Source organism: Lepidochelys kempii, chromosome 3 (assembly GCF_965140285.1).
Source record: "Lepidochelys kempii isolate rLepKem1 chromosome 3, rLepKem1.hap1, whole genome shotgun sequence".
In the NCBI taxonomy this organism is placed as follows: Eukaryota; Metazoa; Chordata; order Testudines; family Cheloniidae; genus Lepidochelys; species Lepidochelys kempii.
Window position 1 is genome coordinate 63897370 of NC_136382.1, and position 16594 is coordinate 63913963.

A 16594-nucleotide genomic window follows, 5' to 3' on the forward strand; every position below is an offset into this window, starting at 1 on the left:
ACTTCATGAGTCTCCTCTTTCTAACATAAAAAGAAATTAGAAAATAGCATAATCCAAAGGTACCTTATACATTGTGAAGTTCCTCTTGCTCCCACTGAAGTCAGTGAGAGTTTTACTATTGACTTCAGTGGCAGCAGGATTATGCCCTATACTGGGGTCCCATTCTTGTGTTCATATTCCCAGTATATGGCTGTGGTCTCATGCAAATATTGTATCAGAACATACACTGTGGATAATGTAATGTTCTTACCTCAAAGTCTTGAGCTGTTATACAGCTTCACCAATGCATAGTATGTATCTACCTACTGCTGACAGCATTAGGACAGGTCTTAATGCTTGAGGCAAGTACTAACTGAGGAACTACCATTCTGCAGTGTCCAGTTAAGCTCTGAAGTCTTTGTTGAATGTGTGAGGTGCCTTAAGTGGCCAGTGTCCTTCATTTTTTGTAGATTTTTTTTTTCAGGTCTTTTTTGCTCTGGTATTTGTTTTCTTTCCTTCCTTTTGTCCCCAGAGTAGGAAGCTTTAAGAGCTCCCCTACACGTGATCAGAAGTTTACCCTTTCAGATCACTAGTCTGTTTTGCTCAATCCAAAGAGTCCGTCTCCATAAAATAATGTGGTTCCACTTAGTAACTCCACATTTACCATACTCACATAGCCACTGTACTATGTCATGTGAAATTCCATAGCATTTCTGTATTATGGTATGCATCCAGGTTTGGCCTATCCACAGCTCATACATCCCGTCAGCTTATAATTATTTAGGGGTATTGCTGTATTTAGTTTTTACAGTAAATATTTGCTTTGGCTTCTTAAAAATAAATAAATGGATGTTACAGTTTCTTGTGCAGGTAAGACTGAATTGTTATTGCTGTGCCTTTATTTCCACTTGTAACAAGTTTTTCCTTGTTTAGTTAATATTTTTAGAAATTAATCTACTTGTCAGAGGCAGTAATTACAAAAGATCCGTGTTCAGCCATCTGCTCCACAGAGTTCAGATGGAAGGATAATGTGTTTTTATCTGTATTGCTGTGAAAATGAAAGGATAATTGTAGCATTTGCTGGCTCCTGCACTCAGTGTAATACTCATTGGTGAGGTGGTGTGTTGACCCAGAATTTTGAAGTCAGTATGTCCCAAAGCCATTTATATGCGGGGAGCCCAGCAATCTCATGTAATAACAACCTTCTAAGAGACTGAAGATGGTCTTACAGTCCATGGGGTCCCAACTAGAGCAGAGGGATATGTTTCTAGAAAGGCAGATTATCAGACCATGTGTTGTCCCTTTCTCATCCTGTTGCTGGGAAGACAGAGGGGATCTACAGGTGCGTATTTCTGTTCCCTCTGAGTATACTGCCAGAGTAGAGTGTAGGGCTGGCCTGTTAGCTGCAGCGCTGGCAAAGGCTTTAGGATCCCAAATAGCCACTTGCTTTGGTTGTGCTTGTGAAAAACAACTAGATGTGCAGCAAGTAATTTTCGTGTTTCCCACCTGTGATCAAGTCTTCTATTGGAGACTTGTATCCATTACTTTTAAGCGCCCTGAAAAAACGGTGCCAATTAATCAAGTTACAGGTTGGGGATCAGGGGAGTCTGTGCAGGGAGTACTCTGTGGTACATTTTTTGTATCTCTCTAACTTGTAGTTATTTGTATTGATATTTTCAATATACATCTCTATCACACAGTATTCAGAGAAGGAATGATCTATAAATCCATCCCTCTCCATTCACAGGACTAAGCATTTCTGACTCAAAAGGTAATTCTGAATGTTTTCCAGAAAAACAAGGGCGCTTGTCCTGCAGCTGGCTGAGCACAGGTTTACCCTGTACCCAGTGGGGCTGCATGTAAGCACTCGGATTCACTTGCAGCTTTGTGCCTGAGCCTAGTGAAAATCTCTGAACTGGAGACTGAAATAGTTCATTTCTAAAAGTAGCCTCTGCCTTGTGCCACTTTTTTTTTTCCCCCTGACTGGTTGCACACGTGTTGACAATATATCACACGTACACAGTCATTTCTCTCGATGTTGACATTTGCCATGGCTTTCCCGTTCATAGACTGAGTTGATAATATAACGTTGTCTGACTCATCAATGAAAGATAGGAAGCATAAAGTTTCCATATAACCAAGTCAGACCTGTAAACAGTTTCTTGGCTGCTAGTGAGCTCACATTAGACATGGCACTGTTAAAATCTGTAGCGCTAAATGTTAGCTTCCAGGTCTGCAGCTGTGTTTCAAATAACACTTTGTAGTAGGAAAGCAATCAAAATGCAAAGAGGGAATGAGATGAACATGAATATATATTTCCTGTATAGCTGGTGGTGTTAGTGGCTATTCATAAAAAAGCCAGCACATATTAGAAAGTGCCCTCATGTGACACACACAATATCAGGGGCAGTTATAACACAGATGGCAGAGATGTCACCAGACCATTCCAGATGGCCTCCCTCTGGCCATGCACAACTTTGTATTCTAGAGGACTATATTTTTCTGTCTTTTGCCAACATCTGCATTTGAAGGCTCTTTCCCCAACAGATGGAGATTCATCTGTATGAGAGAAAGATATACTTTATCTACACCTGTTACACATGGGTATGTCTGTGTGTGCATTGTGATAGTGTAGGTGGTGCTAGTAGTTACTCCTATGTAGGAAGTTACCTAACACTTTCCATCTACCATTCCCTATTTTCAGTTATAATTTTGCCAAACTTAAGCCATTCAGTCTCAAATTCCTTGGCTTTCTCTACCTCAAGCAGATTTTTTAAATCTCAGCAAAAATAGCTGTTTCTGAGAAAGAGGTTCGGGGGGAAATTGGTAGTTTTGACAATGTTAATTTTTTTCCCAACCATTTCTCTGAAGAGTTCTCATGCTTCATTGGTTTGGCATAGGGACCTAAAATTTAGACAGGCAATAATCCTGGGGCCAGTAAGGTGCCTTTTGCTCTCCCTATGAAAATCTATCCAGATTTTGGTGAATTATAAACCTCTGAAAATTGCCATTTGTACATGCTGCTAAAATCTCTAGACATTCCGTCTGCACTGATCATGCTCTGGCCCCACAACTCCTTGCATTCTAGCTACAGTGAGTATATTCCAGCTCCTCCGAACTCCTACTTGCTCCCAGTCCCACTCAGCTTCCTACACGTAAGGCACAGCTAGCGCTCCAGATGGGTCATAGGAGGAAGGAAAGTATCATTCTTCCCCCTCCCCATTTTACAGAGAAAGTATGTGAGAGGTTACACAAGGTCACTTCTGGCACAATAATAATAAAACCCAGGTGTCTAATATGGCAGGAACAAGTCTCACCCACTTAACCACACTGCCTTTCAAAGTGAAAGTACCAGATTCATGTGCTTGGCTGTGCTGTCTATAACCACTAGAACATTCTCCTCCGGAGCCTGGAATAGAACCCAGAAGTCCTGATTCCCAACATCCCAATATGCTACTGGCAAAGTGTGTTTGGCATCCCCCACTTGTGTCTGGTCCACATAGCAGATAACAGCCTGTTATTCCTGCCAATTTTTTCTTTAGCTAAGCTGATAGAGATCGGTAGTGCTGTTCAAAATGTGTTGAGTTCAGACCTTGCGGATGACCCATCTTGGGGGGTCAGCATGGTTCCAGATGGAACTTCAGTTTACTTAAAAAAAAACAAAAAACCCTAACTAGGGAATTACATACAAAATATTACAATAAAATTTATTTCATTATATGATTACATACTGTTTCTTCAACAAGACACCTTCCTTATCAGAATAGCGTGACTAAGGCAAAGAGTTAAATGAAGAAGAAGGACATTCTCTTTTGCTTAAGGCACTGGAATGGGACCTAGGAGAACTTAACCTGCCATAGACTACCCAGCCAAGACTGTATAATAATACATATGCATAAATGGTCCAAATTACTGTTGCATGGGCAACCTTAATTCTGTCATTTCCTAACTTTCACCTTTTGCAATCGTAATACTCTTTTAATGTAGTTTTCTATATGTAATAAATATATTCATATTGTTAACTGACAGTTTAGATACCTAAAACATTTTATCTATTTTGCGCAGTGTAAGGAAATAACAAAAATAGCCTTGAAGGTAAATGTTCCAGGACAACATTTACTGTTGGACTGTATAACTGGAATAAATTGGAGTAAAAGATATTGAGTTAGTTGTGTTTAGGAAGTCTCCTGCCACCAATAAGGTACAAGCGAGTTTAATCAAAATTTATACATGATATGAGTAAAGGGAAATCATCTTTTATATCCTGCAGGTAACATTATACATGAAATGAAAGAACGAGTTTGTGGTTTGGGGAGGTACGTATTTAAGCTGTGGGTATTATTTTCACCCTAAATGTGTGTAATTTATTTTATCTTCTACTTTTGCAGAGATAGGAGGAAGAACAAGAATATACAGAAGCCTTCTTTAGAATTCTTGGCATTTATTCAGATGTGTGTGTTCTGGAAGTCCTATAGCAGATTATCTTCTCTGAAGTAAACCCATCCTGAATGTCATCTTGGCTAATCTTCAAAAGCTCAAATTTCCCCCTAAGTATGAAATCAATGATGGACAGGTGATTGCTGTAATAAATAGTTTCAGATGTATTAAAAAAATAAATTCCAGATGTAGTATGAACTTTATTCACTTTGCAATGCTTCACGAGGATACGTCTTTAAATGACTTCACTGTGTAAATATTATGTGGGATTTTATTCAGTAAAACATATTGTACTCATGTGGTCTCTCTTTGCTTTTTCTGTTTTGGGAAAAGTCCAAAGAAATTCTTATTTGGTAACTATAAATTTTAAACAAAAATAATGTTGAAGCAGCAAAACTGATGTGTATGTCAAAATGGACAGTGGTTGCACGCTTTCTGACATTGGGGCCAGATGGTGAGGGCAGGACTTGGGAAATGTGGGATCAATTCCCTGCTCCCCACAGACTTCCTGTCTGACCTTAGGTTCTCTGTGCCTCAGTTCCCTATCTGTAAAAAATTGTGATAATAGCACTTCCCTACTTCATAGGGGTGTTGAGGATAAATGCATTAAAGAGGGTGAAGCATTTTGAGAGCTACTGATGAAAACTGCTGTATAAGAACTTGGTATTATTTTCATTATTTTATTACATGACCACTGTCATTAATTGTCATTTTTCATCACTATAATGGTCTCCAATAAGAAGATACTAAAGTACTGATTCCTTTCCTCTCTCTTCCAAATTAATTTAAAATGTGCAGTGGGAGAGGAGCTACTGATACTGTCCTGTAGGGCTGTATAGCTGATGGGTTTCATTGCTAAATCTCTCTCTCTTAGTGTCCTTATGTTTCAATTATTTTCACCTTTAGCTGTAGGATGGTGCTGGCTGATGGTGAATAAACAATGTTAAGTCATCAAAAGAAGGGCAATCAGGTCTCTTCCAAACTGAAATGAGTGGTGGGAGAAGGAGCTGTGCAGGTGCCATTTTCCGTTAGGCCTACAGTATTATAGAAAGGATTTTACAATATAATCTATCAGTGCTTACCTTCACTGTTGTGGAATGTCTCCAAAATCAGACCTCGCTACATAACCTGAAGGGCACTGACCCTCCCGAAGAGCAAAAAGAATTCAGACCCTCTGGACGTCTTGAGAGGTTTTGCAATATTCAGGTTTACCCAGTTTTTTGTTGGTCATGCCTTTCATGTCCTCATCAAGCTGTGGGCAGGGCTTAAACAAGCCAAGGGAAGAATGGGTATCCATTGCCATGAGCATTCTCTCAGTGAATGGCTTTGTAAGGGGTTGCAGAGCCTATTACAGCATCATGGCTTCTAACCAGAATGGATACCTCTTGCACAACCTTTGTTCATCTGCCCACCACCTGCCTTAAGTGCCACATAAGTAGTTCACAGGCATTGTTTTGGCCCTCTGGGTAGGGGGTGAATTTCATCGAGTCCTCATGCTAAAAAATCTGAGATTCTTTTTTTAATTGATGCAAATGTCCAGTTAATTGAACTTCTTATGGGCAGGGAGTTCCAAATACACAAAACTCAAGTTTTGCCTTCAAAACTATGCATTATCAGATGGGGGAAAGTGCTTCTCTACATTGAACAGCTATGGGGGATTTCCAGCATGACTTAGAGAATAAGGTAAAATTACACAAGAGCAAGGATGGCCCTGTGAAGGCATAGCACTGGATATCAGAAGACCTGGGCTGTATTCCCAACTTCCTGGCGACCTTGGGTAAGTCATTTAGTCCCTGATCCAGCTCCCATTGAACTCAAAGGGAGTCTTAGCTATTAGGCCAGCATTTTCAAACTGGGGTGCATAAACCCATATTTCCTGTCATTAATTATAGAAAGGATTTTAGGTGCAATTGTCCTAAATTGCACTTAAATAAGTGGCTTGGTTTTCAGAGTTGCTGAGTACCTACAAGCTCAATGGCAATTGCGGGCTCTCAGCACCCCTCAGGATCAGAACCGTAATCTCTCTATATCTCACTTTCTTCATCTGTAAAATCAGGCCAGGCCTGCTTCACAGCAGAGTTGAAGCTAATCGTTAATGTTTGAAAGGCCTTTGAGATCCTCAGGTGGAAGGTGCTAAAGATGATACATCTATTCAGGTCCTACCATCTGATTTTATGCCGTTTATTACACTCTTAATTTACACCGCTGCACAGTCCCACTTCGCCCTGGTGGAATTAATGAGGAAGAAATCATTTTGACATGCTAAACCCTAAAATGAAGCCCACTAACTCATTTTTAATCCTCCATTAAGATGGCATTCTATCAGTCAAGTCTTTTTATGAAAGCTGTTTATGGGATGTATTGATTATTTGTCTAAAACTTAAACATGCTCTAATCATTCTCTGTTTCATGTAGTGTTTTACTCCCTAAGGAAGTTATTTCTGATTTTTTTTATTAACCCAAAGCTTACTATAAAAATTTGCTGTCTAAAATTTCTATCGTAAATAGAAAATGTCATTTTTTCTATGCATTTTCTTTAAAATTGTTCTAATAGCAGATATCAAGAGATTTCAAATACACACACATTACCACAGTAATGCATACTTTATTAGCAAACAGTATTAATACTGTTTATATTTAATCTTATTTGTGAACAAGCATATTGTAAGTATGAAATCAGTTTATGGAGGGGATGGTATGATGGGATAGCCTAATTTTGGCAATTAATTGATCTTTGACTATTAGCGGTAAATATGCCCAATGGCCCGTGATGGGACACTAGATAGGGTGGAATCTGAGTTACTACAGATAATTCTTTCCTGGGTGTCTGGCTGGTGAGTCTTGCCCATATGCTCATAGCTGATCGCCATATTTGGGGTCGGGAAGGAATTTTCCTCCAGGGCAGGTTGGCAGAGGCCCTGCGGATTTTTCACCACCTTCTGCAGCGTGGGGCACAGGTCACTTGCTGGAGGATTCTCTGCACCTTGAAGTCTTTAAACCACAATTTGAGGACTTCAGTAGCTCAGACATAGGTCAGGAGTTTGTTACAGAAGTGGGTGGGTGAGATTCTGTGGCCTGTGTTGTGCAGGAGGTGAGACTAGACGATCATAATGGTCCCTTCTGACCTTCGAGTCTATGAGTTAACCATGTCCAACAGTTTTAGTCTGTGGTTTTATTTATTTAAAGTTCGTTGTGTGAAAGTAAAAAGAGAATAATAATAATCCAAAATACACATCTTTAGAAAATAAAATGTGTTCTTAACATATGTTTCAGTATCCTTTCTCCTCCCTACCCCTTCCAACTCTGTTTTCAGTGAATGACTGGTGTGGGATTGCAATAATTAAAATCTTGCTTTCCATTTTTTTTCTCCATTTTTGGATAACAGGAGTATTTCTCCATGGTATAAATGGTGGTGGTTTTAGAAATATGTGCTGCTCTCAAAATCCTGCCTAGATGGCAGTGTGCACCCATCTAACCTACGTTCAAGGATGAGTGCCATTAAAAGTATATGTACTAGTAAAAATGTGCAATCATGGACTGAAAGGGAGGATGTATACTGTATGTACAAATACAACACGTCACACTAAATCCGTCAACAAGAAATCTAATGTCAAATAAATCAGGGTTATTAACTATTACCTTGTCTCCTAAATGTTTGAGGAGAAAGTAAGATTTTTAGAGTAATCAAAAAAATCTTATTCATTTCAGCATTCAGCAGGGGGACCCATTTACTTCTCATCTCATCCACTTACATAATCTAAATTGTCCTATACTTTTTAACCTACAAACAGTACATACCAGATGCAAGAAATAAAAAGAGGAAAACTCTCTCATGATTTACACAAAGCAATAGGCCTTTTACTGACAGTACGTGTATCCAGAACACAACCTAGGAAGCTGCTGTCATTCTTTCTGATCTTTGTCCAAAAATGACCGATTTAATACAAATTACCATAAAGTACTAACATCCAGAATGGAACTCCAAGATATTGTTATGATATACCCTGAGATTATAATAGCATTACATTGTGTTTTCATTTATAAACTATTTTAGATTCCCGTTGTTAGAGATATTTAAAACTAGCACTAGTAACTTTTTAGAAGAACTGCAGTAGGTCCTGAGGGATGGACTTGAATAGAAATAAGAAATTACAGTAGCTGCACAAACCCACTAAATCCAGACCAAGGAGCTGACACATTCATATCTACTTATCTAACTGGTGGTACCAGAGCAACTTCAGTGGGACTCCTTAGAATGACAGCTATATACTCATTACTAAAGATATAATTCAACTCCCATTGAAGTCCATTGCAGTCTCTCCCTTGGAGCTGAAGGAGCTCAAAGTGTTTGCAGGATTGAACCTAAAATCTATGGAGCTTCTTAGCTACGAAGGCCAAATAGCTGCTTAAGAAGGGTGGTGTCTACCGTGCACTGGTATATTGTGGAAGGTCAGCACTAGACAAATAACACCAGGTGCAGGAACTGAAAGATTCTGTTGGGAAAGCTCATGGGAATTGTTATCTGGGTGACTCAGAGAGCACAATGAGCATGATGTGTTCAATACAAAATAAACTGATGCCGTTTTTAAGCTCTCCTAGCTCAATAGATCTGAAATAAGGATATGATTCCTCTGCAGCTCCATTCCTGCTCAGGTGTTCCTAATTTCAGTTAGGTATCAGAGACACATATCTGACCAAAATATAATCAAGAGTTGTAATTAACCAGGGTTCAGATAACCAAGACTGATTATATGTTTTCTTCTGAGTTTATATGAGGTTCATTAATACAGCCCTAAATTTTCAAATTCAAGCACTCAAAATTCAGGTAAGTACAAAAGGTGTCTCATTCATCATTAAATCTGAGTCTGTGATACGTTTTGAAGGAGAGGAAGAGTAATTTGTGGCTAGATGCACTGGACTACGTGAAGAGATTTGAGTTCTAACACAGACTTCATGTGTGACTTTGGGCAAGTCCTTTAAGATGAAATCCTGGCTTCATTAAAGTCAATGGAAAAACTCTGTCTGTGCAGATTGTAAGGACATTGGGGCTTAGACTGTCTTACTGTGTGTATAGCCAAATAAGGCCCCAATCCCTGTTATTGTTTCCCTTGTTTAAAAAAAAACAACCTTAATATATTACCCTGAACTAATCTCCAGTATTAATATATTTGCATAGTAAATCATTCTTTAGTTTACAACTTGAATATTGAATGAATACTAGAGTTGTTTTTGTTGTTTGGATTTGCTGCTGTTTTTGCTGAAATAAATTAAGAAATTATCAGTCAGCCAACCTAACTATTCAATTCGGGTTAAGAACTGATGTTTATTTGTGTTAATGTAGGCTGGTAAGTTCTAAACATTCAGGCTCTTGGAGCTAGGGATGTGATTCCCAGCATGCATAGACATACTCATGCTAGCTGTCATTGAGCTAGAATGCTATAAATAGTGTAGCCACAGTAGCACAGGCAGCAGCAAGCGGAAGGACATGCTAGCTGCCCCACAGGATCCAAGCAGGTTTGCACTTGGGGTGACTAGCCTATGCTGTTGCTTCCTCCTGCTGGCGCTATTGTGGCTTCACTACTATTGTTAGAATGCTAGCTTGATGAGAGATAGCGTCTGTATGTCTACGTGAGCTGGGAATTACACCGCTGGCTCCAAGTGTAGACATAACCTTAGAGCAATATGACACCAGTTTTTAAACAGGCCTGCCCATTGATTTCAATATGGTCAATAAGACACTTTTATGCAATCGTGAAATTATTTCTATTTACTTGTACTTTGTGCGACACTTCATTTACTTGCAACTGAGCACTTGTTGAAATCATAAAGTATGAATTTATTGTGCCAATGGGCTGTATAGTTCTCTAGTTGCTAATAAGGAGTTTAGTGTATTCAGGCCAGATGTTCCTCATTTTCTGCACTCTAGAGGAAATGGAAAAGGAGGACAGACACAGATATGGAAGCCAGGAAAAGGTATTTCCACTGTTAGGATTTCTCTTCTTTTTCCTGACATCTGGAAATAGAGATTTATTTTTCCCTCCTTCACTCCATGACACACTGTATCCTGAAGAACAGGAAATTGCTGGACTGGGGCATCCTTCTTACGCCTTCCAATAAGAGGCCAATAGAGAGAACAACAGGCAAGGAATCTTCTTCCATCTCTTGACAAAGGCCAGAGAAGGGGGTGCCAAACAAGGGATATTTTGCCTCTTCTCTTAGAGGCCTAAGAAAAGAGTTTAGGACCTCAGCAGAAAAGGGGCACAAAGTTGGACATCTAATCTTCCACTCAGGAGGCTGGGAAAAAATGTAGCAGCCCAGCCCTGGAGTTGTCTCCAGTGTCCACGGCCAGCCCAAGCAGAGAGATTTGTGCATTGGTTACTGCTCCTTTGCCATTTCAAACTAATGCAGTTGTGCAATGATGGCAGCAGACTCCAGAGACCGGCAATGAAGAGCCACAACTTAGGTTTAAAGAGAGACTGGGAGTGGATGGGTCATTACACAAAGTAAAACTATTTCCCCATGTTTATTCCCACTCCCCACTGTTCCTCAGACATTCTTGTCAACTGCTGGAAATGGCCCACCTTGATTATCACTACAAAAGATTCCCCCTTCCCCCATCCCTGCTCTCCTGCTGGTAATAGCTCACTTTAAGTGATCACTCTCATTACAGTTTTCAGAGTAGCAGCCATGTTAGTCTGTATCTGCAAAAAGAAAAGGCGTACTAGTGGCACCTTAGAGACTAACCAATTTATTTGAACATAAGCTTTCGTGAGCTACAGCTCAGCTCACTTCATCGGATGAAGTGAGCTGTAGCTCACAAAAGCTTATGCTCAAATAAATTGGTTAGTCTCTAAGGTGCCACAAGTACTTCTTTTCTTCTTGGTTTTCCAAAAAGCATTCCCCATTGTAAAAGTGCTTGAACTGTATTTGAATTTAGGCAAAAGAACGCTGCCTTTCAGCTGTCATGCTGGTGCAACTGAGCAGCAGGCATGAAGCATAATGCCAGGAAGGGTGCTGCTTTTCCACAAACAGTTGAAGGAAGGGACTCCAGTGTGTTGCAATAGTAACCTTTGCTGGGGCAAGCCATGGCAGCACATGCAAATCTCCAGTCAACTTGCAGACCGCCCAGTGCCCTTTCTATGATCCAGAAAACAGTTTGATACTTACACATTGAACAGTTCAATACTTGATAGACGATCAGCAAGAACCATAGGAAATAGGCTAATGCAGGAACTAGGATTGTCTTTATCTTAACCAGCTCGGAGACCTGGGTTTGTCTGGGTTCCTGCTTTCATGTCTAGTTGAAATGACCTGAATGGCTTTTGTTCACTATTGTTTAGGTGAGACTGTTGGGAGAGCATCATTTATTACGGTGTCCTGCACCTGTGCCACACACCAACATGTGCTTTTGTCACCTGCATTCTGCATCAGCTGATTACCTGTTCAAGATTACAGCTACCTCTTGTAAGGTATGTGGCTTTCACATCCAGTGTGACCATGGGGCTGCAATGACCTTTTGCTATAATGTCTGCTGGTATGTCAGTTCACATGGGTGCCCTCTAAGCAGAAAAGGGAGAGCAACAAGGCACTAGAACAGAGTAGCTGGTCATTGTTGCAAAGTGCATATTTGAGTGGCTTATTGCTATTAGAATGTGGTTTATTAATTTTGCATTTCATTCAAAGAAAAATTTTGTGTGTGAGAGGTGGGTCAGGGAGTGGGAAGAGTATAATCCAAATATCATTCCACTATAGCAAGTGTCTCTAAGAAGAGGATAAGGAAAAATAATAAATTAAGACTTCTCTCCTTTGAATAGATTTCTTCTTGGTTGATTTTTTTGATGTCTCTGATTTCATAAGTTTCTCTTCCCCAGAAGGTCAGCAACCAGTTCAGCAGCAGTTTTTGGTCCAATGGTCAAATTTTTAACTCACTCGCTTTTTACAAAAACACAAATATTGAATATTGACCAGCTCCCTATTTAGCTTTTCCTTAGCCTTTGAGTTAAAAGTGGTTGAAAGGTCAACAAACCACTGCTGAAATGTCAGCCTCATAGTTTGGGGGTCGCAGATGGTTTAACATGATCACTTCTTCCTTCAGCCCCTCACTTTTCCCCCTCCCCAGTCACCAGCCAGCACCCTCATGCACAAAGAGTGCCTTATTCTGTTTATCCTTACCCCTCCATGCCCATTTACCTTAGTGGATGTAGGGATTCTTTATGAGCGTTCAGTTTATGTGGTCCCAGCTGTGCACTGTATGTGATATTATCCAAAGATCTAACAGGCCACCCAGAATATGGCTTTGTGTCCACAACCTGACTACTATATATGCACTGTAAACGTACACCGAGTACTCCTTTGGGAAGGAGCACTGTACCACAGCCAAGTTAGTCTACAGTGGAGAACTTATGGTTATTCACCATTCAGTAAGAGTTTTGCCATTTGCTTCAGTGGGAGCAGAATCAAGCCCTTAGATACTATGGTGATATGTGCTATGCACAACCCTAATATAGATTAGAACAAGTTTGTCCCATTTTGGCACCACCCGCTATCTCTAAGTTGGTGCCTGTTACAGTTCCTGCAAATGCCAGAAAGTTCAGCAGTTGTGGTGTGGGAATTGCACACAATCTGGTAAAAGTAGTGAAATGGTTAAAATTCCTGCCCAAGTTCAACAGTTTGGTATCACTGTTGAAGTCAGCTGAGTTAGTCATTTGTTGAATTCCTGACTGAGGTCAATGGAGTTACCCTAGGGATGAATTTGGCTCCTCATGTTTGAAGTTTAGGGGCAAGGAAAGTAATATTGTTTGAAATGAATTTAGTGGAGATTGCTAAATGATAACTAGCTCTTTGTTTTAGGTGTTTCTTGTTGATGTGTTCTTAACATCATCAATATTCTTAGAAATATTTCTATATACTTCTACAAACATCCATTATTGTAATATTATTGTAAGTGGGTCTTTTGGATTTATTGCTTATTTTTTAATCATTGCCTGTAGTAAAATTAAAGATTTCTTAGTTCTTTTATTACTTATTGATGAAACTCTCTAATCCTTTTATTAACCCTGGGTACCATGCTGAGCAGGCCTCTCTGAAATCTCTTGGATAAATTGAGTTATGGATGCTAAGAATTCCAATTAGTTGCTGGGATACTTTAAAGCCTTACTCTGTTTCTTAGAATTAAAGTGTCAGCTTTATTATTCTCTGTACAGTAGGCCTGGAGAATGTCAGAGTTTCCAAGTTAATCACCTTGTTAGTACCTTGGATGTGAAGCATGGCCAGGGGATTTACAATCTGTGATGAAATGGAGATATTAACTTGGGTTGCAGTCAACAAGTGCCATAGTGATAGTGCCTGAATCAGCGTATGACTTCTGAATGTTTTGTATTAAATGAGAAATTCATGGGGTCCAATTGTGAGCAACTTACTCAAGGAAAATTAAATAGGAATTTTTGCCTGAGTAAAGAGTTCGGGATTGGGCCATTGCCATGAGCCAAATGCCGTACTCCACTGATCATGGACAAAGCGTACTCTTTGGCCTTAACTTTCTTGCTAACGTATTATGTTTCAGTATTGGCCCATTAACTTCAAATGGTCCACGCGCACTAAACAGATTGGACCACTGAAGATTCCAGGCTGTCACTTCTACATAAAGACAACTTTTCATTCTAGTTCAGTATAACTGTGTGGGTGGCAGCCATTTCAAATTCTCCAGATTTGCTGTTCCTTTTGCCGCAATCAGATATGAGTGCCCACATGGGAAATGGTTACGTTTTCTTCTGCTCTGAAATGGAGATTCCCTTTTTTTGCAATTCAGCAGCTGTGCCACGAATGAAACAGATCAATGTTGGTTATGCATCATATGTTTCTGAGGCGGTGTCCAAAGTTTGCACTAAAACTGGGAAGGTCCTGGATGACACTGAACTCAGTTGTGAGTCAAAGCAGAACAATGTATGCTTATGTATGTACTCTTAATTTTTGACCAAAGAATTTACAAAAAATTTAGAACATTGTATTTATAATACAAGACCCAGCCAACCGAAGTAGAGAGAATGTATAAAGCATATCTACAGTAAGATTATTACTGACTCTGTGTGTGTATAATATATGTAGAGAGAAAACATATTCTCAGTATACCAGATATTCCATTGTTTAAACATCCTGGGCCAAATTCATCCCTGGTCTAAGTACATTGAAGGCACTGTCTATAGTAAGTCAGCTTTGCATTGTCTCATTATCTGAAATGAGATGTTCAGCAACAAGGAGGTGACAAAACATGGGAAAGCCTGTAAATCATAAACTACAAAGCTATTAAATGTAGCTATTATCAACCCCAGGACTTGCAACAAAAGCCATTTTATTCAGACAAGGAAATGCACTTAGGCATAACTTTAAATAATACGTCTGAAGAAGCCTCTCAAATTCTATATAATTTGAGATAATTAAATGTAGTTATTTCATCGTACTGCCATTTACTGCTTTGCCTCTTATGCCTACAATTTCGATATTCATCATGCATTTGAATGGTTTATTTCAGTGAAAGCTAACCCACATTTGCAGGGTGCAGATTGTAATTATCTTATTCCAAAAACCAGACACAATCCTCTCGATTGTCCGTTTGTCTAGTCAGCACAAATCTTGGGCTGAGAAAGATTCAGAGCACTTCAACCACAGACACATACAGGTGAATTAAAAATGGTGTTAAAGTAGTGTGGAGCCCAGGCCCCTCAGCTGGGTTTGTATTTTAAGGAATTTGTTCATCAATTTCCATGTTTACTTTGCTTCCTCTGCCCCTGCATAACTATGACTCTGCCTCTTGACTATGAAGTTATGGGGATTATGTGATTCCGTGAGGAAAAATTGTTTTGATCAGCCTGAATAGAAGAAAAAGTCCTGGAAACCACTCTCTGTCCTGGCTGTTGTACTCAAAGCAAAGAGCATGTAAGAATCCAGTTGTCACGGGGCTGAGATGCACTGACTGATCCAAAGAGCAAGCAGATGCAGGGACAGATTCTCAACCCTGCTTCGTTCCCCTTGGGTTGCTAGGGCAGCACAAAGTGAGCGGAGATGGCCCAGATCCACCTCGCTGGGCATTCCCCTGATGTAGGGAATAGTCAGCGCTTACCAGTGGTGTAGTGGTAAAAAAAACAAGTGGATAAACTAACCTAAACTAAACTTCATATTCCCCAAATGAGAAGGGGATAAACTCTGTTTACTTTTGACTAAAGTAGACTTTTACACCAGGCTTCCAGCAGCCCTGTGACGGGGTGTACCTGGCCCTTCGTGTCCCCCTGCTGGAGGCCCTGAGGTACTACTATAACCCGCCCCAGGCAGGAACAGCAAAGGTGGGTCCTCCAGGGCTGCCTAGAAAGGCAGCACAGAAGCATCCAATCAGAACCCAGCAAGCACAGATGAAAGGCGCTCCAGGGCCTGAGCAGGTCAGTTCCTGGCTGGGCTGGAGAGACAAGGAAGAAAGGGTGCTTCTCTCTGGCCAAAGGGGGTTTGACGGGGGATGCATTTGCTAAATCTAGGAGCAAGAGGCCCTGAGAGCTCTAAGGCCTGGTCTACACTTGTGGGGGGGGGAATCGATCTAAGTTACACAACTTCAGCTACGTGAATAACGTAGCTGAAGTTGACGTACTTATAGCTAGTCACCGCGGTGTCTTCACTGCGGCGAGTCGACAGCAGACGCTCCCCTGTTGACTCCGCCTGCGCCGCTTGCTCCGGTGGAGTACCGGAGTCGATGGGAGAGCGCTTGGTGGTCGATTTATCGCGTCTAGACTAGATATGATAAATCGACCCCCACTGGATCGATAGCTACCCGTCCGTCTAGCGGGTAATGTAGACAAGCCCTATCCCTAAGGTAATGACTGGAGGTACAGAGATTGGGTGAGAAGAGGCCCGGGGAAGGTAGCAGCAACTAAATGAAAGGATTGAAGGAAGTGGTACATGGCTGCTGTGTATAGGGTCCCTCAGCTGGAACCTGGAGTAGTGGGTGGACCCAGGTTCTCCCACCAGCCCCTAGCAAAGGGGCCTGAGCCCCAAGAAGGGGAGATAAGGGCTCGTGGAAAGGGCTGGATTTAAAGGGTCCAGTGATGGGGCTGAAGACCCTTGTGGGCAGAGATTTTGGTGAACTCTTTGCTACCCTGCAAGGGGTCCATTTTTTACTGGGTCATTTGGCCATAGG

The 16594-nt window shown here is 40.7% G+C and overlaps 1 protein-coding gene across 2 annotated transcripts in view; it reads left to right on the plus strand.

The window, feature by feature from the left end:
• The window catches only part of BCKDHB (branched chain keto acid dehydrogenase E1 subunit beta), a 290535-nt gene extending 285833 nt beyond the window's left edge, over positions 1 to 4702 (plus strand). The window contains exon 11 of one of the 2 annotated variants that reach the window (XM_073336527.2): positions 1680 to 1740. The gene's annotated coding sequence lies outside the window, so the exon portion shown is untranslated. Of the gene's footprint in view, positions 1 to 1679; positions 1741 to 4367 lie in introns of those variants that run through there. The other variant, XM_073336526.2, reaches the window with a different exon arrangement.
• Positions 4703 to 16594: the final 11892 nt, after the last annotated feature.